The 22,783-nt window shown below is 39.4% G+C and overlaps 1 long non-coding RNA gene across 1 annotated transcript in view; it reads left to right on the forward strand.

Moving 5' to 3' along the window:
* Positions 1 to 2,968: 2,968 nt before the first annotated feature.
* Positions 2,969 to 22,783, forward strand: part of LOC112635191 — a 37,694-nt gene continuing 17,879 nt past the window's right edge. Inside the window, exons 1-2 of the long non-coding RNA XR_003121872.1 lie at positions 2,969 to 3,241; positions 22,635 to 22,694. This is a non-coding gene — a long non-coding RNA (uncharacterized LOC112635191). The remainder of the gene's footprint in view (positions 3,242 to 22,634; positions 22,695 to 22,783) is intronic.

The raw sequence follows: 22,783 nt of genomic DNA on the forward strand, positions 1-22,783 counted from the left end.
TAGCTAAGGATAATATGCCAGAGAACCTCTGCCCACTGGCAAGCCCCGGGAAACCTCTCCTTGTTGTGTTAAGTCTCCGAAATCAGGCACTCTTACCCATGCTGAGTGTTATCTAGACATAATTTCTCTCTAAATTCTATTACTGGCCTTTGGCTGCAGACAAATAAGTTAATTCACATCCATGTCAATAACTCAGTCACACTAAAATTGAATCAATGAATATAATTAGGACTCCAAGTATGCTGTAATTTGGCAATGATGGTACTCATAGTGAGGTGGTGAGATTAATCACTGGGTGTCGTAAATGAAATGTGCTGGTTCACAAAGAATCCAGCACAATTTCCCTGGCTAGGATGAAGGTTGGCAGTCACAGGTTTTCCTGGACAGTGTCGGGCCCATACACTCTGGGGGAGCCTGAGTGCGCTACCGTGAAAAGATGCAAGCATGAAGAATATTCTCCATCACCTGGAGATTCAGGGTCAAATGAGTCAGTGTTCTCTTTTGGCTGCCCAGGTTTTGGGGGGTGCTAAATGTCTTTACCAGCCCAGGAAACCTGTGGTCCCCCAACTATCCAGTACAATGGAGGAAAATTCGAAATGAAAATACCTCATGCAAACTCGAAAGCTCATCCATGAAAAACTAACAACTTGTTCTGCACATGAATCTTCTGAATTTGGTTTTCTGGTTTACAAACCCACAGCAGATCAGAAATAGCAAGTTACAAAATGAAACAGAGCAAAGTATACATGAAATGACAATGGGCAATGAGGAAACTCTGGAAAATAACACAAACACAGCAGATGTGGGACCTCCAAGAACATCTCTGTTTGGGTCATTAAATGTAGGAGCAAATAGCTCTACAGACTGCAGCAGGTCTTATGTTTATCTACAAATTTCACCACCACACACACCACACACTTACAAACATAAGCAGGTCTTATGTTTATCTACAAATTAAGAAACATGTTCATAATTACGATGTTCAGGTGCCCTGAAGAGACTGATAATCCTTGTAGTTTATGGAGTCAAGGGATGCAATAATATGTTTAAGCACAGTTCTATCTCCCACACATATTAACGGGCTCATACACGGTTCTTAATATGTATCAGGCATTATTATCTAGCATTTGACGGTGCTCATTTCAGACAAAGAAAATGAGGCTCAGAGAAATTAACTAACTTTCTTAAATCATGGGGTCATTAAGTAATGAAGCATGAATTCAAACCCCAGCAGCCAAGCCCCAACCCTGCTTTTAAGTACCACAACACATAGCTCACTTGTGACACTTCCAGATAGCCAGAAGCTTTCTTCTATTGGAAACACATCCTACTACCCTCTAGAATAAAATTATTGGAAATACGTCTTTAAAAGGAAACTGACTAATGTAACTCTTTGGAGCCTGGGGGAGCCTGTGCTATTCTCATTAAGCATGAGTATTAGTGAGTTGACTTCAAAGTTTATTAAATGAGCAAGTGTGGGAAACAAATTAGGAAAGAAACTATTCAGAGGAATAAAAATGACAGAAACAGAAGTTTTAAGGTTATAATGTCCTCATGTTACAAAGCATGTGTCTGTAGGCTGATATAGGTCCAAATATATTGAATTCCTATGGACTGATGGTTTTGCACACACATTAGATCTCTTTTGGAAAGAATAAACGCATACATTTGATAAAGAAGTTTGGTAGTAGTAAAAGAGATTGTGCCGTTGAGTGCAGGTGATTGTCACATTCTGTGGTATAAAGATAACCAGCTATGGAGTAGAGGGCTGGATTTGATTGCTGTCTCTACTATTTCTAAGCTCTTTGACTTTGTGCAAGTTAACTCCTTGTATCTTTCATTTTCTTATCTGCAAGACTGGGAAAATGGTAATATGTGCTTGCCAAGTTATGAGGGAGGATTAAATGAATTGGTCTTCATGTATTTCTTAAGACATGGTACTAGATCGGAGTTGGCAAGCTCTTTTCTGTAAAAGGTCAGACTTTGAAATATTTGCAACATTTCTGGCTACCAGGACAGAACTGCAGCCACTGAATTACAGAAGTCTTTTCTTTTCGTGGGAAAATAGCCATACAGCATACAGAAATTAATGAGCACAGTTGTGTTACAATGAATCTTCATTTACAAAAACAAGCTGTGGGTCAGACTTGACCTCAGGACTGTGGTTTGCTGACTGCTTCACAAGATAAATGAGGGTTAATATCATCAAAGGATTTTGATGAGAAGTCATTGGCATACTATATGAAAAGTATGTGGTACAGTATCTTGCCCGTGAACGGTGTTTAGCAAATGATAGTTATTATTGTAAGGCAGATACTTTATATGTAACCTAGAAAATTACATATGGCTTTCCAATCATCAGACCCTCTGTCCTAGCTTCTTAATTTTCATCAAGGAAGGTTAAGAGACAAGGTTAACTTAGCTAAGAAGTAACTATGTGCAAGAATAAATGTAAGCAAAATGACAGAATTTGGTTACAGTTCCAAGATTCCTAGTTCAAAACAGAATAGGAAGAAAGGCTAATTTTCTCCTGATGTGGCCTTCCCTGACCTCGCAATATGTCCCCAGAAGGCTGTAGACCCTTTCTCCTTTATAAAACATTAAATGTGACTACCTTATATTAGTAACAGGTGTATTAATGGAGGTGCCGATGGCAGTCAGGAACAGGCTGAATGACATGAATTCTTCCCTTCATAAATGGGCATCTTTCCATGAAAGCACAACATCATTTGTTGAATGTCAAGTAGACTAGAATTTCAGACCTGGAAACATTTGCCTTGAAGCATCAAAATAATTGAATACTGTAATGGCTCAGCACCTGGCTTAAAGTTATAATACCAAGATTTACATTATTCTTAGCCACAGGCATATTTTTCACCAGCTTTTAACAACCCACCTCCTTTTCCCCTTCCCTCCCACACAATAACTTGGATGACTTGTCTAGATCTTAGGCAAAAATTCACTTAGCACATCAGCTCCTGGAAACAAATGCACTTAACCAGAAAAATAGGGACATCAACCAGCAAAGATGCATCCTCATTTAATAGAGCTTGAAATTACTATAATCTGTAAAGTACAGTGAGAAGAAGAAGTTTCACCTGCCTGCACATCAGTCATTGATTCTCCATTTGACTTGGAGGGACTCTGAGGGACCGACCTGAGCCTGAGAAGAGGCAAGATTCCCCTTCAAGGACACACTGGGAACTCACGGACCTCTTTCTCCATGGTGCAGAGCACAGAGGTAATTACATAATTGTCTGTTCAATTACTTTATTCAAGAATCACAATCTCAAATTCCATAAGCCACCAGAGAAATGGCATCAATGAATGAAGCAGTTCATTTTAGGGACTTCAATTAACGGAAAGGGGTGTGTCCCAATAAAGACTCATACAGTCAACTGTTTCCATGCTGGCATACCCCACTGTTAATTGATTTCCCACATTTTCAAGGCAGCAGGAAATGTCATTTTTAATACTTTTTTTTTTGGCTTTACAGAATTACTGCAAAGATAGTACAAAGTTCCTGTAAATCCAATGGGGATACCCAGTGCCCCTATCATTGACATCTTACATTAGGATAGTATATTATTATTAATTATTATATATTAGTATAGTATTATACATTAGTATAGTGTTATACATATGCATAGTATGTGTGATATACATTATTCATTACTATTAGTGCTACTAATAATTATTATACATTAGTATGTATAACAATATATATTAATAATATATATTATACATATGTATAGTATTATACATTGGTATTAGTATTAGCAATAATTACTATATGTTAGTATGGTATATTATTAGTATGGTGTAGTTATTATTATTAACTGAAGCCCATATTTTAACCAAAAGTATAAATGGTAAATGTTCTGGTATTTAAATATTGATCACTGTGATAGGCAGAATAATTGATTCCCTCAAAGATGTCCCAAATACATAGGCAGAATAATTGTTCTCCAAACATTTCAAAGGCTTTCTAATCTTTGGAACCTATGAATAGGCTACCTTACATGGCAAAAGAGACTGTGAAGATGTGACTGAGATAAGGGTTAAGCTAATGGAGAGACTGGGAGCTTGTCCTGGACTATTCTGGCGGACCCATGGGAATCACACATGTCCTATTAGAAGGAGGCAGGAGGGTCAGAGTGAAAGGAGCTGTGATGAAGGCAGCAGAGATAGGACTGATGTGGCCATGAGCAAAGGGACACTGGAAGCTTCCGGAAAAGGAAAATGCTCACGAGATGGATTATACCTGAGAGCCTCAGAAGAAATTGAACCTTGAAGATACCTTCAAGGGATAATGATGTTGATGATTCTCTTGCTAGTCCAAAATTATCTTTGTTCAGATTTCAAATCATGAGGCACATGTCCCAGGGGCCCAACCTAGACAAAAGAAAAGCTTTGTAGATAAAGTCTTATTAAGAGAAATCAGAATAGGCCATTGAGGATTTTTCTTTAGACCCTTGAAATTGAACAGACTGACAATACACTCTGAAACGGTGCTCTCTCTGCTTGCATAATTTTCAAAAGCATAGTCACCCCATCTGTAATGACACTTCACCTGCAAACCCAGTAAGACCCATTTTAGATTTCTGAACTGGAGGATAATACATGAGTGCTGTTGTAAGACTATGCTAGTGGTAATTTGTTGCAGCAGCAAAAGGAGCTAATACAGGCATCAATTCAATGAGAAAGAAATACTCTGTTCCATCAAACAGAGACTCATCCACTAGGCCCCCATTGTGCAGAGGGTGCATGTCTGCTGTGTGACGCTAGTCTTAAAGGGGACCGAGACTGTGCCCCCTCTGTATCTCAGACCTTAAAATAGCACTTGACACAGAGAAAAGACTCATTATATATGGATTAAAGTAATGCTTTTTAGCCCTTGAAGAACTGCTATATCAATGGTTGTCTTTGATATGCTATGCATTCTTTATTCTTCTTTGGCAAGAAGTGTGAGAAATATCAACTCTATTTATCTCTGTCCACTTAGGGCTCCTGAAGTACTTATCCTTATTTCCAAGCAACTTTAAGTATGTCTTTGGTTTCTTATTATGGAACAAAATGAGATACATACTTAACGGTTTGCAGATTAAGTATCATTGCAGATGGGGTGACTATGCTTTTGAAAATTATGCAAGCAGAGAGATCACGGTTTCAGAGTGCATTGTCGGTCTTTCACTTTCAAGGGTCTAAAGAAAAAAAAACTCATTGGCCTGTTTTGATTTCTCTTAATAAGACTTTAATTGTGAAGCTTTTCTTTTGTTTGGGTTGGGCCCCTGGGATAAGCGCCTCATGACTTGAAATCTGAACGAAGATAATGTTGGACTAACAAGAGATTCATCAACATCATTATTCTTTAAAACTCTCCAAAGCCCAGTGTGTTTGCACCATTAGACTTCAGTTTTCCTCTGCAAAGAGAAATCAAAGGCGATATGAGAAGACCACACATACACACACACACACACACACACACACACACACACACACAAAGCACAGAAATGGGAATCTCAGGATCAATGCATTATTTTTTTTCCCAGAGAGGTTCTGATGGGAGAAAGGGCTTTTCTGCATCTCTTTCCCTACATCTTGCCCCTCCTGCCCACCCTTGTCCTTTCCCCCTGCACAAACACATTGTAGACCCAGCCATTGGACACCACTGCCTGTGTTTTCCCTGTTTCCTCTTTGACACCTCAACCCTGGCAAGGAAGGCATAGCCTATGCCATCCTGGGTAATTATAGTTTGAACACTTTTCCCCCCAAGTCTCATGTTGAAATGTGATCCCCAATGTTGGAGGTGGGGTCTGGAGGGAGGTGTTTGAATCATGGCGGCAGATCCCTCATGAATGGCTTGGCGCCATTCCTTTGGAGATGAGTGAGTTCACAGAAGAGCTGATTGTTGACAAAAGCCTGGTCTCCTCTCACTCTCTCACTGTCTCGCTCCTTCTCTCTCTTGCTCCCACCCTCCCCATGTGATGCACTGGCTCCCCTTAGCCTTCCACCACGATTGTAAGCTTCCTGAGGCCCTCACCAGAAGCAAATACGGGCACTACGCTTTGTGTACAGCCTGCAAAACTGTGAGGCAAATAAACATCTTTTCGTTATAAATTAGCCAGTCTCAGACATTCCTTTTTAGTAACGTAAAAATGGCTTAACACTCTAAGCCTGTTTTGAGCACATTCCATTGAGGTCTGCTCACAGGTGATTGTCTCCTCCACACACCCCTGTGATCTGTGCTGTTGCTGTTGGTGCATCCCTGTCATGATGTCGCTGCTGTGGACACAGCCTGCGCCCCCTCCCCAGAGTTATATTTCCATAGACCTTGCTCTTCCTATATATTCCAGAAGCAACTCAGTTGGGGTGTGGCCAAGAAGGGTGACAATCACAGAAATGATTTCTCTCTTCTGCCTCCTTCAGGAAAATCTGGGCTCCAAAATCTGCTTCTACTGATACCTGGCTGTGGTCAAGGTCTTTCCACCCCTCCAAGGCCTCCATTTTTTTATCTTCATAAGACAGAACGATCCAACCTGCCTATCAGTATTGTGAGTGTATCACGGCTCCCCTGAAGTCCTGCAAGTTCTTGACTGCAGGTTCCCAGGAAATGGCAGATGTGACTAGCAATGATTCATTCATTGTTTCATTAGTCAAGCCAGCTTCCCTGATGATCTACTGGGTGCAGGACTCTGGCATGGCAGGCTGTGCATTCTGCCCGTGCCCAGTTCACATTTCAGCCCTGTCTTTTGCTGCCTGGGTGAGCTGGGCTGAATTACAGATCCTTTGCACTTCAGTTTTCTCCCTTCTAAAATAAGTGCTACAGTGGCATTGCCCTCAGAATTGTTTTGCAAGGAAATCAAGGAGTGTCTTGCCTAATGTGTGCAAGACACATAATTGGCCCTAGAAAATTTTAGATAATAATAATGCCACTATTACATTTATCGAAGGGCTCAGACAGTGTGAGTCCCGAGCTGTGTGTTAACCACTGCAATTATTGCTAGTAATGATGTTATTTTAAACTTGTTTAATTATTCCTATATGTACACAGTAGTGCACCCTTATTTGGGGTTTAACTTACACTGGTTTTAATTACCAAAGTTCAAAAATAGTAAGGTGTTTTGAGATAGAGAGAAACCACATTCATAAAACTTGTGTTACAGTATATTGTTATAATTGTTCTACTTTACTATTAATTATTATTGTTAGTCTGTTATTGTGCTTAATTTATACTTTTATGATTTTAATTTTTTGTAGAGATAGGGTCCTACTATGTTGCCCAGGCTGGTCTTGAACTCCTGGCCTTAAGCAATCTTCTTGCCTCTGCCTCCCAAAGCACTGGAATCACAGACAAAAACCACCATAAACAACTTCCTAATTTATAAATTAAACTTTATCATAGTTATATATGTATAGGAAAAAACATACTATATGTAAGGTTTACACTATCTGCAGTTTCACACATACACTGAGGGTCTTGGACTGTCTCTTCTGCAGATAAGGGGGAATGACTGCATACACATATATGTGCTTCTATGTGACTATACACATTTAGATGCAGGAGTAGGTGCAGGTGAATACAGGTATGGGGTATACATAGACAGACATAGAGATGTGTTTTTCCTCTTCAAAGAGCAAGGACTTAGGAGAAAACAGAACTAACAAACTGGAACATAGATTTGAGGAACTTGCCCAGAACACAGAGAGACAAAGCCCTGAAAAATATTCTACAGAAGATAAGAGACATGAAGGATAAAATAGGCAGGTGTTCCATAAGACGAGAGAAGAATGAAGAGGAGCAGCATTTGAAGAGCTGAATCTAAGCATCATCTAAAGTTCATTTTTGTGAAATGCAACTTCAGATTCAAGAATTTACATCAAAACCCCAAGCAGAAGTTTTCTAAGCCTGTGTCTAGATAGCACTTGGTGAGTCAATTCAAGCAAACTTTAAAAATACAAAATAGTGGCCAGGCACAGTGGCTCACGCCTTAATCCCAGCACTTTGGGAGGCCGAGGCAGGCAGATCACGAGGTCAAGAGTTCAAGACCAGCCTGGCCAGCATGGTGAAACCCTGTCTCAATAAAAATACAAAAAAGTAGCCAGGCATGGTGGCATGTGCCAGCTACTTGGGAGGATGAGGCAGGAGAATTGCTTCAATCCAAGATGCTGAGGTTGCAGTGAACCGAGATCTCACCACTGCACTCCAGCCTGGGCGACAGAGCGAGACTATGTCATATATATGTGTGTGTGTGTGTGTGTGTGTGTGTGTGTGTGAAAATAATAAAAATTATGATAAATTTAATGATGATTAAATTTAAAAATATTAAAAATCAAATGACGCTAAAATTCCAAGTAATAATAATATATAATTCTAACAATTTGGCATTGGATATTTTGTTTATGGTGGTTAAGTACATATAATTTGAAATTACGTTACAGTGCCCTAATATTTAGATTTAAAAAAAATCAAGCATACTACAAAAGTCACTTAAAGATAAAATTATATATGTCCTTTTCAGGGACATGGATGGAATTGGAAGCCATTATCCTCAGCAAACTAACGCAGAAACAGAAAACCAAACACCGCATGTTCTCACTTAAAAGTGGGAGCTGAAAAGATGAGAACACATAGACACGTGAGGAATAACAACACATACCGGGTCTTGTTGGAGGGGGAGAGTAGCGGGAGGGAGAGCATCAGGAAGAATAGTGAGCGGATGCCGGGCGTAATACCTTGGTGATGGAATGATCTGGGCAGCAAACCACCACAACACACGTTTACCCATGTAACAAACCTGCACATCCTGCACATGTACCCCAGAACTTAAAATAAAAGTTGAAGAAAAAAATACAATGATATAGACAGAATACAAGAAAACTAATGGAAAAAGTATGTACAATACATGCCAACCAGGGAAAACCTGGTAAGGTTTTATTAAATGTCAGAGAAATAGTATTCTAGGCAAAAATGTTCTGGATACAAATAGAATACTAAATAATGACATAAGAAACAACCTACGAGTTTGTGAGAAATCTAAAATTGGAAGTAACTAAGAACACAATTTAAATGTAAGTTGCTGTATGTACTGTCAGAAATATAAGGTGAATTAAACAAATAATTTTAGGAGTAAGAAGGTTTATCATACCTTACTTGGAAGCTGATGTGCCAAACAGATATAAATGAGGAGGAAAAGCAATAGATGAGCAAATTTTAACTAAAGGACTTATTTAAATGAAAGAATATGCATTTCCTCTAAACACAAAATATCATTTCTAATGATATAAAAAATCTTTAAACAATTAATATAAAACAAAACACTTTTTTGAGCAGTTGATTTCATCCATATAGATTCTTTTTATTTATTTATTTATCTAATTTGTATTTTAAGTTCAGGGGTGCATGTGCAGGTTTATTATATAAGTAAACTTGTATCATGGGGGTTTGTTGTATAGACTATTTTATAATCACCCAGGTATTAAGCCTAGCAGCCATTAGCTGTTTTTCCCGACTCCCTCCCTCCTCCCATCCTTCACCCTTTAGTAGGCCAGAGCGTGTTGTTCCCCTCTATGAAGACGTTTTTTGTTGTTTTTTGTTTTTGAGACAGGGTCTCACTCTGTCACCCAGGCTGGAGTGCAGTGGCACAACATTGGCTCATTGCAGCCTCCACCTCCTGGGCTCAGGTGATCCTCCCACCTCAGCCTCCCAAGTGGCTGGGATTACAGGGCCATGTCATCACACCCAGCTAATTCTGTATTTTTTGTAGAGATGGGGTTTTGGTATATTGCCCAAACTGGTCTCGAACTCCTGGGCTCAAGTGACCCCCCTGCCTCAAACCTCCCAAAGTGCTGAAAACACATTTTTAAACCAGAAAAATATTAAAAGCAAACCAAATCTTCATAGATTTGGGATTTATGTAAAACAAGAAACTATAATACAAATGAGAAACATTTAGAGTTGAACCACAATGAAAACAAGGTCTACAGATCCTGGCACAGGCGCGGAAACGATATGTAGAAGACACATCACCATACATGTGTTCTGGAGTGAGAATTTTAGAAAATAGAACAAAAGAGTAACAGTGAGTAGAGTAAAGAAAGCAATTAGAAATAGAGAAATTAGTTCAAAGGAAATCACAGGAGACATTGAAAGAACCAGTAAAACCAACATGGAATCTCCAAAGAAACCAAGGAAACGGCAAACCATTTGAATGATCGATCGAAAGAAACAGTGTGTGTGTATGTGTGTGTGCGTGTGTGCATGTGCTGTGCGTGTGTGTTTAATAAAGGTAAAGACAAGAGAAGAGACAGCCATAGATAAATTATCGTCTTTGGAGAAGATCAGAGAGAGTTTTCCTCCTCATTCTCGAACTTCCTTCTCAGCTTCAGTAAGAATGGTGACTCTCTTGCAGGGCATGTGGGAAGGAATTAAACTTCAGTTTTGTTCAGCCTTTCTAAAAAACAAATAAGTAACCGCTGTATGAGAGACAAAGCTAATAAAATGTGTGGCATTATGAAACAATTGAGATCACATCTGATATGAGGAAAGGAATTAATTGTTAGAAAAATATGCAAACACTGGCCTTTGCAAACTTATCTCTACTGTAAGCACCTATAAAAACAAGGGTAATGGTGTCAGAACTTCTGAGCCAGCATTAATGAGTTTCCTATTTTTTGTTTTTGTTTTTGAGACAGAGTTTCGCTCTTGTTGCCCAGGCTGGAATGCAATGGCGTGATCTCAGCTCACTGCTACCTCTGCCTCACCGGTTCAAGCAATTCTTCTGCCTCAGCCTCCCAAGTAGCTGGGACTTAAGGCACCTGCCACCATGCCCAGCTAATATTTGTATTTTTAGTAGAGATGGGGTTTCACTATGTTGGCCAGGCTGGTTTCGAACTCCTTACCTCAGATGATCCACCCGCCTCAGCCTCCCAAAGTGCTGAGATTACAGGCGTGAGCCACCACACTCAGCCTATTAATGAGTTTCTGACAGAAAATTTGTCTTGCAACCAAATCAGGTTGCGTGTGGACTTCCCCTTCTTGGTGACCTTCCTACGCTCACGTGAACCTGCATGTGCTCTGGTGCCCACACTCTGCCCTTTATGTATTAGTAGGAGCACAGCTTTCATGGTAGAGATAAAGATTGAAGAAGAAGGGATTAGCAAGACTTGAATGAAAAGAATTTGGTAGTAAGAATAATTTGTAAAATATCCTATCTGATCATTTTTACAGTATCAAATTTGGTCCATTTGCTGTTATGTGCAGAGGCTATACAGAAGTTTGTTTTTCTGAACAAGAAGGATTTATAAAAAAGTAATTAACATTTATAATAATATTGTTATTATTTTAAGTGCCCATTAGGCCAGATGTCTAAAAAGTAGTTATAATTTATCTCCAATCTTTACAAAATCACAGCAAGGGAGATACTGTTATACCCATTTCACAGATGTAAAAGCTTGAGGCAGTCACTAGTTATAGCAGAGCCAGGATTCTCAGCCATGTCCCTCCAGAACTAAAGTCTAGCTCTTTAAGATTCATTGTTATCTTTCCAATTAGAGGGAAAAAATGTGTAGACTGACAGGTGACTTCTCAACCAAAATCATTGAAAGTATCTCAGCAAAAATATCCTTTAAGAATGATAGTGAAATAGACTTTTCAGACAAAGAGAAACTGTCTTTGTTACCAGAAGACCCACATTAAAGAAAATATCAAGGGTTGTTATTCAGGAAGAATGAAATAATCCCAAATCTTGGCCAAAACACACACACACGCACACGCACACATACACACACACAAACACACACATACACCCCAAAACAACAATAACAAAAAGCCAAGATGGAATTAAATCATCAAAAAGGATGAATATGCAGAATGAATAATGACCACATAAAACAATAACACAAATACAAATTATCACGTGAGAAATTTAATGCACACATAAACAGAATTAACATGCATGGCAAAATGGCATTTAATTCAAAAAGTGCGTAAATGAAGTTAAACAATTCTAAGATTTGTGCCTTTTCCTGGAAAAGAAGAAAAGCCACAATTAATGCAATCGTTAATATTTCAATTATCCATATTGTAATCTTTATGATAATCACTTAGAGTAATATTATTTATAATTTCCTAATTCATAGGGAAAATATGTAAATAAACATTTTCTAATTTGGAATAAGAAAAGACAAAACAGGCAAGACAAACAGAAAAACAAAAGCAGATTAAGCTGACAGCCCAAATATATTAAGAATTGCATTACGTATAAGGAGACTGAATCTAACAATTAAAACAGAAATAAGCATCTCTTTGGATTAAAATAAAATTATATTTATAGGAGATTCACTTAAAACAGAGACAGAGAAAGACTGAAAAAATTAGACCATGCAAGCCATACCGAAGAAAGATTTTGTGACCAGAAAAATATCTGACAAATTAGTCTTTAAGATAAAATGTACAACTGGAGATAAAGAGACTTCGTAAAAGTTTAAAGTCATTGAGAAAATAGAATGATTCTCAATGTGCTTGCACCTAAATAGTTTAGCCTCAAAAGGTGGTTATTTTGGGTGACATTGATTATATGCTTCTATATGTATTCTGCTTTATGTTTTTAAATCTATGTCTATTAGTCCGTTTTCACACTGCTGTAAAAATACTACCTGAGACTGGGTAATTTATGAAGGAAAGAGGCTTAATTGACTCACAGGTCCACATGGCTGGGGAGACCTCAGGAAACTTACACTCATGGCGGAAGGCGAAGGGGAAGCAAGGACTTTCTTCACATGGTGGCAGGAGAGAAACATGAGTGCAGGAAAACTGCCATTTATAAAACCACCAGATCTCATGAGAATTCACCCACTATCATGAGAACAGCATGGGGGAAACCATCCTCGTGATGCAATCGCTTTCTTCCCTTGACACATGGGGATTACAATTTGAGATGACATTTAGGTAAGAACCCAGAGCCACTGTATTTTTAATTGTTTACAATAAATATATGAGGAACTGCTATAGGATTAAATAAGAAACTACTCATATTTGTTCAACATGCGATTAACCCCTAGCAAGCACTCAGTAAATGGTAACTGGCATCGTCACACATATCACCATCATCATTAACTTTTTTGTAATTGAAACAGAACAATGGTCAAATAGGAAAAAGTAGGAACTGGAGTCGTACAGAGCCAATTGTTTTTACTATAATTTATTCATAAAAGCAAAGCATGAGAGTAATTTGTCTCACCCAGCATTTGTAAGCCATCCTCCCTGAGACATTTAGGGCTCATCAGATGCAAGCCATGGAAGATACAAAAGTATAACCACTATTTAGTGTTTCCATCACTCCTGTAGGCCCTGTCTTTGATCCATTTTGACTTAGTTGTGTTTCCAGAACTCCAAGTACCTGATCATATCTTGGGGTCACGTGAGGGAAACTTGGCCTTGAGGAAAGGGGCTTCACAGGCAGGCTGTTTATTGTTACTCTCCCAGGGAATTCAGTCGGGAGCCCAGAGCCTAGGTTTCCATGAGTAACTCCTGACATCTGCTGGCCAATGTGCTCCTGGCCTGTTCACTGCATGCTGAGAGCCAGAGAATGCTCACTCAGGACAGTATGTCTGTGTTGGATTTTTTTTTTTTTTTATATTTAGAGAACTTTATTATAGTGTTTATCTCAAAGAAAGAATAAACAATTCAACCATTAAAAGGCCAGGCATTCTCTAATTTTCATGAACTCTAAGTAGAAATGATAACGAAAATAAATGTCCAAACACGCAAATAACCATCAGGTTAAAGGAGGAATTAAAATCTCAATTACAAGCCATTTAGGAATTAACAAAAGTGACACTGCATATCAAATTATAGAAAGGCAACAAAACTGCAACCAGAGGCTGACTCTTATGACTAAAACACTGATGGATTTTTTTTTCTTGTGGTTACATTGGTAAATTCTTCGGTGGTAATTTCTGAGATTTTGGTGCACCTGTCACCTGTGCAGTGTACACTGCACCCAGTATGTAGTCTTGTATCCCTCACTCCACCTCCCAACATTCCCCGAGTCCCCAAAGTCCTTATGTCATTCTTATGCCTTTGCATCCTCATAGCTTAACTCCCACTTATAAGTGAGAACATGCAATGTTTGGTTTTCCATTCCTGAGTTACTTCACTTATGCATTTGAGAGAGCTCACAGTTCAATTCACCCTTCAGGCTTATGAGTCCAGAAGCTTTTGCACAGCCAAATTGAAAAAAAAATGACACTTATAAAGTGAGTGGAAGCCCTGATGGAAGATTTGCCTAAAGCGTAGGAGCCTGGATGTTGAAGTCTGTCTCATAAACCTATGCTCACCTCCTAGTGGTACATCTGTATCCCAGCTAAATAACACCTTTGTGCCTCAGTTTCCTTGTCTGTGAAATGGGGCTGAAAATATGACCTACATGATAAGATTATTATGGGATGGAAGTAGTTAAGGCATATATATATATAATATATATATATCTATATGGTAGAACAGTTCCTTGAAAAGAACAATTTCTTAATATGTGAATGTTGTTATTAAACCCTAAAATTGTGACTCATACAATCTAATAAAGCTATTAATCAACCTAATTTACTGCACATTTATTTTAAAAATCCCTAAATTATGGGGGCTATTTCCATTCTGCCAGCACTGCAGGAAGCTGCAGATAGCTCTGGAAAATAGTAAATGTGCTGTATATAACAACTTCTTTTATACCCTGCTTTTATTCTAAAATATGAGAAGGCCTGGGTGTAAGTATGGCTGAGAAGTCTTTTATTGTTACTATTAACGTGAAAATGAGCTTGTGTAATGCACTCTGATTGTGTCTAAATCATCCCAGCTCTTGGTCTGTTTCACATTGTCTCAGACAAAGAACACCGGGCCTTATATAGTAATCACACATTAATAGGCATTAGTTGTGGTACAAAGAGCTTTTTTAGTGGATTAATTGAAACTCGCACTGTGCAAGCTTGAGGACCTCCGCTAGTGACATTGAACATGCACTCTTACAATTAATGATAAAAACTAAATATTGTCATGGATCCCACTGCCAACATTTTGCTTAGGAAAGTCACCAGCCTGAGCCATTCTCACGTTAGAACTTGGAATCCCACAGATGGGCTGTACAGCATGAAGACTGAGGCATGGATCCTATACGCAAGCCAATGAGGTTTAGATGCTTGTTCTGCTAGCTACTAACTGTGTGACCTGGCGGGAGTCAGGGGTGCTCTCTGAGCATCAGTTTCTTCATCTGCAAAATGACAATTACAGAAAGAGTCCCTATCTCATTCAGTCACTGTGAGGACAAAGTGAACCAGCTTGTGTGTGAATGCACCCATCATAGAACCTGGCATGTAAAGAGTGCAAAGTAAGTGTTACTTGCTATTATTATTATTAGTTTATTAATTGGGTCCTCACAGGAAATACATGGTACACTCAAAATGGGATTGAATTGAATAAATTTAATAAAGATAGTAGTTAAATAGATTGGACAACATTAAATAAATGGGAGATGGCACTGCACCCAGGACCTAGCAACAGTGGGAAGCCATCACACGAACTCCATACCACTACCCCAACCCAAGGAACAAGAGGAGGGACAGTTGCCACATCATACAGGAGCTTTGGCATTAGGAAGGCCTTGACATCTGACGCCACGTAAGCTGTGGCCTCCGTAAAAGGAACACAGAAAACGCCAAGTCACGGAGAGCAGGGAGAGAGGGAAGGTGATAAATCTCTTGACTTCTCTCTTCTTTTGACCCTGAAAACCCAGCGTCTCCAGTCAGAAAACTCACCAGAAGCCAGAGAGCAGACGGAGCCAGGTGATGCAATATGAAGAGGTCAGCTACAGGTTAGAGGTCAGCCTACAGGTTAGAGGTCAGCCTACAGGTTAGAGTAGTGCAGGGTGCGCTAGGGTTAGGAATAGATCTGGAGGGGAGACTGGCAAATATCAGTCCCCAAGGAGAGTGGTCTTGGGGCCATCTATATTATGCATGCAATCAGTATGAATAAACTGAGCAAATATTACCAATATAGCTGCAAACCCCATTGCCAAGAAACACCAAGGGAACAAATATAACTGTGGAAGTGACTCAGTGCCTTCGAGTCTGGTTCTGGACTGCGAACAGGAAGAGTGATAATCCTAACAAAAACATCTGAATAAAAATAGTAACAGCAACTGGCATTTCTATAATACTTTGTAATTTTCAAGTTGCTTTCATGTATATAACCACATTTCAGCCTCATAATAACTCTATTGGAAGGCAGGTATTTATTTCCATTTTAAAATGAGAAAATTGAGGATGAAGTGTTTAGTTGGCTGAGATCAAAATCCCTTGTGTAATTCTTGCTTAAATTTCCTAGAGAAATGCATGAAAAATGTTGATATTACATGTTAGTGTTCAGGAATACAAGATGTGGAATTTACTTGGTTTACTCATGTGTTGTGAGGCTTGTAACGTGTCAAGCTCTGTTCTAGACACTGGGGATCCAGCAGTGACCAAAACAAAGTCCTGCCTATTTTTGAGCTGCAGTTACTTTGGAAGAGTCTGGAAGTCCTTCAAGAAGTTAAAAGAGTTATTTATGACCCAGAAGTCCCAATAGAAATGAAAACATATATCCACAAAAGACCTTGGACATAAATATTCATAGCAGAATTGTTCATGATTGCCAAGTGTAGAAATAGCCCAAATGCCTATCAGCTGAAAGATACATAAAGTCATATATCCACACTGAAATATTACTTAGCAATAAAAAGGAATGAAGTACTGATTTATACTACAGGAAAGAATCTTTAAATGATTACACTAAGTGAAAGAAGCTGGTCCCAAAAACTACTTATTATATGATTCCACTTATATGAAAGATCCAGATTACGCAAATCTAGAGAAAAATTAAGTAGATTAATGGTTATTTAGGGTAGGAGCAATGAGTGAATGAGAATATTGGGAGGGACAGTGATAGCAACAGGAGGCAGCCAAATGCCCAGACAGACAGAGGTGACCCCATCTCCAAGCCGAAGACAGTTGAAAACCTGAAAGCCAAGCTACAAGTTAAATCCTTGGACTGGATTGAGAACTTGTCTTCCTGTTTGGCACACTTTCCTCTGATTCATGCCTGCTCTTCACCTATTTGACATATAGCTACCCTTGTCTAGTTGGTTTTCTACACTATCATGCCAACCTTTGGATGGTGTCTTCACTTTATAACCTTTTTTGCATACTCACAAACCAATCAGCACACACTCCCCATCCTGTGCCTATAAAGTCCCCAGACTGAGTCAGTATTGGAGAATATGGCCTGACTTCAGGGAAGGAGATGGCCTGACTTCAGGGAAGATGACCTGCCCTCCCTGCCCCCTCTCCAGCTCCCCTCTCCATCTCCTCTCTCCACCAGGAGCTGTTTTCATCACTCAATAAATTCTCCACCTTCACCATCCTTAAATTGTCTGCATGACTTCATTCTTCTTGGATGTCAGACAAGAGTTCAGGACCCACTGAGTGTGGGTACCCAGAAAGGCTGTCACACTAGCCCTTTGCCTTTGCTGGCAGAAGGCAACCACCCCACGGATGAGGCAAGGGGCCAGTGAGCTGCTAACATGCTGTGGACAGTTGAACTAAAGGAGCTCTGTAACACCTCCTCTGGGGTTTCAGGATCATGGGCACCCTCACCTGGGCGCAGCCACATTTCCCTCAAGGCAATATGCCTGGACTGGCCCCAGGTCCCACTCAGAGCTTGCTCCTCTGTTGATGCCCAAAGCAGCCAGCCAGGTTCTGCAATCGCTCACTCACTTGTTCCCTTCTGCAGGGGGTTAAGCATGGCAGATTGAGTAGATGGGCATCCCTCCCACAAGTCTGGCAAAGGGGGCTGAGAAAAATCCTGCATCAACAGCTAAATGATGTGGGGTTTCATTTTAGGGTAACAAAAATGTTCTAAAATTGGTCGTGTGGTAAATGCATAATTCTGTGGATACTAAAAGCCAATTGCCTGTACACCTTAAACGAGTAAATAGCATGTTATATGAATTGTATCTTTTTTTTTTCTTTAGACAGAGTCTGGCTCTGTCACCCAGGCTGAAGGGTAGTGGCACGATCTCAGCTCACCGCAACCTCTGCCTCCTGGGTTCAAACGATGCTCCTGCCTCTCAGCCTCCCAAGTAACTGGGATTATAGGCGTGTACCACCACACCCAGCAAATTTTTGTATTTTTAGTATTGACTGAATTATATCTTAATAAGGCTTTTCTTTTCAATGCACTACCCCTTGAAGTCTGAGATTTTTATCTAGTGAGATGTTGAAACTTTTAGCCAAACTTCTCTTGGTAAACTTCATATACTGTACTTGACCCAAAATATAATTGTGAGATATTTTGGATGTTCGTCCCCACCCAGATCTCATGTTGAATTGTAATCCTCAGTGCTGGAGGTGGGGCCTGATAGGAGGTTTCTGGGTCATGGGTGTGAATCCCTCATGGCTTGGTGCTGTTTTCATGATAGTGAGTTCTCAGGAGATCTGTTCATTTAAAAGTGTATGGCACCTCTCCCTGCCAACTCTCTCTCTTGCTCCTGCTTTCCCCATGTGAAACCCTGCTCCCACTTCACCTTCTGCCATGATTGCAAGCGTCCGGAGGCCTCCACAGATGCTGACGCCAGAGCTATGCTTCCTATACAGCCTGCAGAAGGGTGAGACAATTAAACCTCTTTTCTTTATAAATTACCCAATCTTGGGTATTTCTTTATAGCAATGCAAGAATGGCCTAATACAAATTGGATTAGAATTTTTACATAAGCAATCACCTTGGATGTCCTGCTGAGCTGTATCTTTCTGGAGGCATTTATGAGAAAAACTGAACACACACACACACACACACACACACATATTCCTAGACCTGATTCTTCCTCCAACTTTACATCAATTTCAAATTAATAGAACTATGATTTGTTCAGATGACTAGGAACCTTTGCAGGAAAACAACTTCCTGAGCAATGCATGTTCCTTCTGATATTTTCATCAGCCTCATTTCCAAAGAAAAGGTGCCTGTTCTTTTCATGTGCTCTTCACTTTGTTTTATTTCATTCTTTGATTTTAAAAGTTAAAGCGTCTTCAACTTTTGTGCCGATTTCTTTGTAGATTGTATCACTCGCCTTGCTTAGAGATAAAACATACCTGTATCTCTGGCCTTGGGAAAATCTGAAAGCTCAGGGCTGCTCCCCAGAGCTAAGCTTTTATGGGCACATCTGCCTTTCACTGTCTTGGAAGATCATACTCAGGCCACCATGTCCCCCAGTCATAGGGGTTGCATCCTAATGCCTACAAATAGCCCTACTGGATCCTCTTCCTTTGGGGGGTTTGGGATAAGAAGATGGGCATTTGCTCTTCCTTGGGAGGGAATAGGGGTAACAGCACAATTGATTTTTCAAAGATAATCCACCTCCAGGAATCTTTCTTCCTCATCTCTCAAAACTTCTAAAGTCTTAAAGCAAATAAAATATTTCAATAATTGTGAAAAAAGTATTTTTTTAAAAAAAATCCATGCGTAGCAGATTCAGCATATTATTTCAAAATTTCTCATCTTTCTTGACACGTGGTTGGAACCCGAGTTTGGCATCATCGTGTGCATCTGTTTCTGCATGTTGGTCTGTCTGCGCATCTGGGAACAGGGAGTACAGACTGTGGGTGGGTTTCTGTGAGGGTCTGTGTGAGCATAGGGTCCATAGACTGTGGAGAGACTTAGGAAAGGCGGAAATGTTCCTTTTCAATTCCCCATCAAGAGGGAAACTGTCAAATCCAGGGCAGTTAATAAAATCCATCAAGTTGGAAGTTCTCCTTCAAAAGCCATGGAAATGTGAGTGAAGTATCTGTCTCATCCTCAGGGCAGTCCATCCTATATGATCTCATTATGCTGGACTCACAAGCCCTGTGTCCACTGCCAGAGAAAGAGGTCCTGAGGAGCAACAAAGGTGTTCTAGTTCTTCACATTCTATTTCCTTCAGCCTCTACTTGGCGCCTAGCCCAGGAATAAATGCACAGTGGATACAGAGAGTGGAATAATAGCTTTGCATGAATATATTCATCCAGAAAAAAAGAAAGATACCATAATCAATGAACTAAATGTTCATGCCATGGTGTTATTTTTAAAAACCAGCAAGTCACAGAAAGTAAATTCTCTTGAAAGTAGAAAATACTGAAGGAAGAAAATAAGGACAGAAATATGTGAAATAGAAATAAAATATACAATAGAAAAACATCATCAAATGTAAAAGATATTTCAGTGAGAAGACTAATGAAATTGATTTGAATCTAGGAAGACTGATGAAGGAAAGTAAGATAATGAATAAATTGCAAATATTGACAATGAAGATAGGGCATCATTAAAGCTCCTATGTACATTTAAAAGAATAAATTTATAATATAAACAATATTATTTTTAAAGAAAAAAATTCAGGTAACAAATTTCAAGAAAAATACTGAGAATATATAATGAATTTGATACAAGAAGGAGAAAATTGGAATATATCTGTGTTTAATAAATGAACTGCATGAATTTTTCTTAGAGCCTTATCTAAGCTAGCCCTAATTCCCTACTTATCTTCTATTATCCAGTTTTATTTTTATAGCAGTTATCACTACCTAAAATTATATCATCTTCTATATATCTACTGCCTGTGTCCTTTCACAAAAGTATAACTCTTTTTAGAGTCTTGAGACATTTTGGATATGCTTTATTGTTGATTTTAGGCAGTGGAGGAATCAGTTATATTTTTTATGGGCAGATAGTCTATTATATTTTTTAAATCTCCAGACTATGTGTTTATGTCATTATATTTATTATAAACATTTGTTTAAAAGTATTTTATTTTGATCCTATTGAAAAACTAAGTAATAGGGGATGAGAGTCCTCTCTGTCTTGATCAACTCCACAATCCTGGTATCTAAAGTAAGACTGACTCACATTAAGTACTCAAAAATATGTTTAAACAAACAAAGGCATACAGGAAGAAATAAATTTATTCATATTATAAATAATTTCACCATCTGAGAAATTTTTATGGCAGGAAATCTTGTTATCAATGTATAGTGGTGACCACAAATAGAGAAATGAGAAAATTTCCACCCAAAGAGGTGACTTTCAGAGATTCTTTCTTCTCCCTGTCTTCTACATTTCTTGAAGTTACCTTCCAAAATATTCTCTTGTAAATTTTCAAATATATTAGATTTTTTAATACTTCATTATTGGGTGAACCCACCCCAATATTTTAACATAGGCTTCTTTCTACTTTCCCTAAGTGTCGGCTGGTCTGAGAAATAAAGGGAAAGAGTACAAAAGAGAGAAATGTTAAAGCTGGGTGTCCGGGGGAGACGTCACATGTCGGCGGGTTCTGTGATGCCCCCTAAGCCATAAAATCAGCAAGTTTTTATTAGCAATTTTCAAAAGGGGAGGGAGTGTACGAATAGGGTGTGGGTCACAGAGATCACATGCTTCAAGGGCAACAAAAGATCACAAGGCAGAAGGTCAGGGCGAGATCACAAGGTCAGGGCGAAACTAGAATTACTAATGAAGTTCCATGTTCTGCTGTGCACACATTGTCATTGATAAACATCTTAACAGGGTTCAAGAGCAGAGAACCAGTCTGACTAGAATTCGCCAGGCAGGAATTTCCTAATCCTAGCAAGCCTGGGGGCGCTGCAGGAGGCCAGGGCGTGTTTCATCCCTTATCTGCAACTGCATAAGGCAGACACTCCCCAGAGTGGCCAGAGGCAACCCCTCGACGGGAATGCATTCTTTTCCCAGGGCTGTTAATTATTAATATTCCTTACTGGGGAAAGAATTCAGCGATACTTCTCTTACCCATTTTTGGTAATAAGAGAAATATGGCTCTGTCCTGCCCGCCCACAGGCAGCCAGACTTTAAGGTTATCTCCTTCGTTCCCTGAAAATCGCTGTTATCCTGTTCTTAAGGTGCCCAGATTTCATACTGTTCAAACACACAAGCTCTACAAACAATCTGTGCAGTTAACGCAATCATCACAGGGTCCTGAGGTGATGTTCATCCTTGGCTTACGAAGATGACAGGATTAAGAGATTAAAGACAGACATAGGAAATTATAAGAGTATTGATTGGGGAAGTGATAAATGTCCATAAAATCTTCACAATTTATGTTCTTCTGTCACGGCTTCAGCAGGTCCTTCCGTTCGGGGTCCCTGACTTCCTGCAACATTTCATGACATTAAGCCCCTTTCTCACCAGACTACTTGTGTCTCTAAGTCTGTCTCCTCTGTCAGGAATTCCTGGGGGTCCCAGTGAAAAGGGTCCTCACCAGCATCCCCCTGGCCTGTGAACCCATAGGATCAACAGTCAGAAGGTGACAGATGGAAGATGTGACTTCCTGAGCTCTCCTGTAGGGCTGCACTTCATAAAGTCATAGGGGAAGGCTGCTAACTTTGAAAAGTTTTAGCATCTATTCTGGACTGTGGTTCTCAGAATTCAGGACCAAAGTTGGGCACTGTGTGTCAAGATATCTGCATAGAAAAGCCATCCTGGCATTCAATGAGGAAAGAAGAGAAATTAGCAAAAATATGCAGTCAGGTCTTAGTATTAAGAATTGCATTTTCTCCCTGCAAAGGCTACCTGAGAATTTCCAGAGACTACAGAGGTCATCAAGTTGACGCATCAATGTTTACATGTAAGTCATTCAAGACGTATCTCACTAGTTTGTGAATACTATACCCCTACCCTTTTGTCTCTATTGTGCTTTAGAAATATTTTCAATAA

The sequence above is a fragment of the Theropithecus gelada genome, chromosome 11 (genome assembly GCF_003255815.1).
Source record: "Theropithecus gelada isolate Dixy chromosome 11, Tgel_1.0, whole genome shotgun sequence".
Lineage (NCBI taxonomy): Eukaryota > Metazoa > Chordata > Mammalia > Primates > Cercopithecidae > Theropithecus > Theropithecus gelada.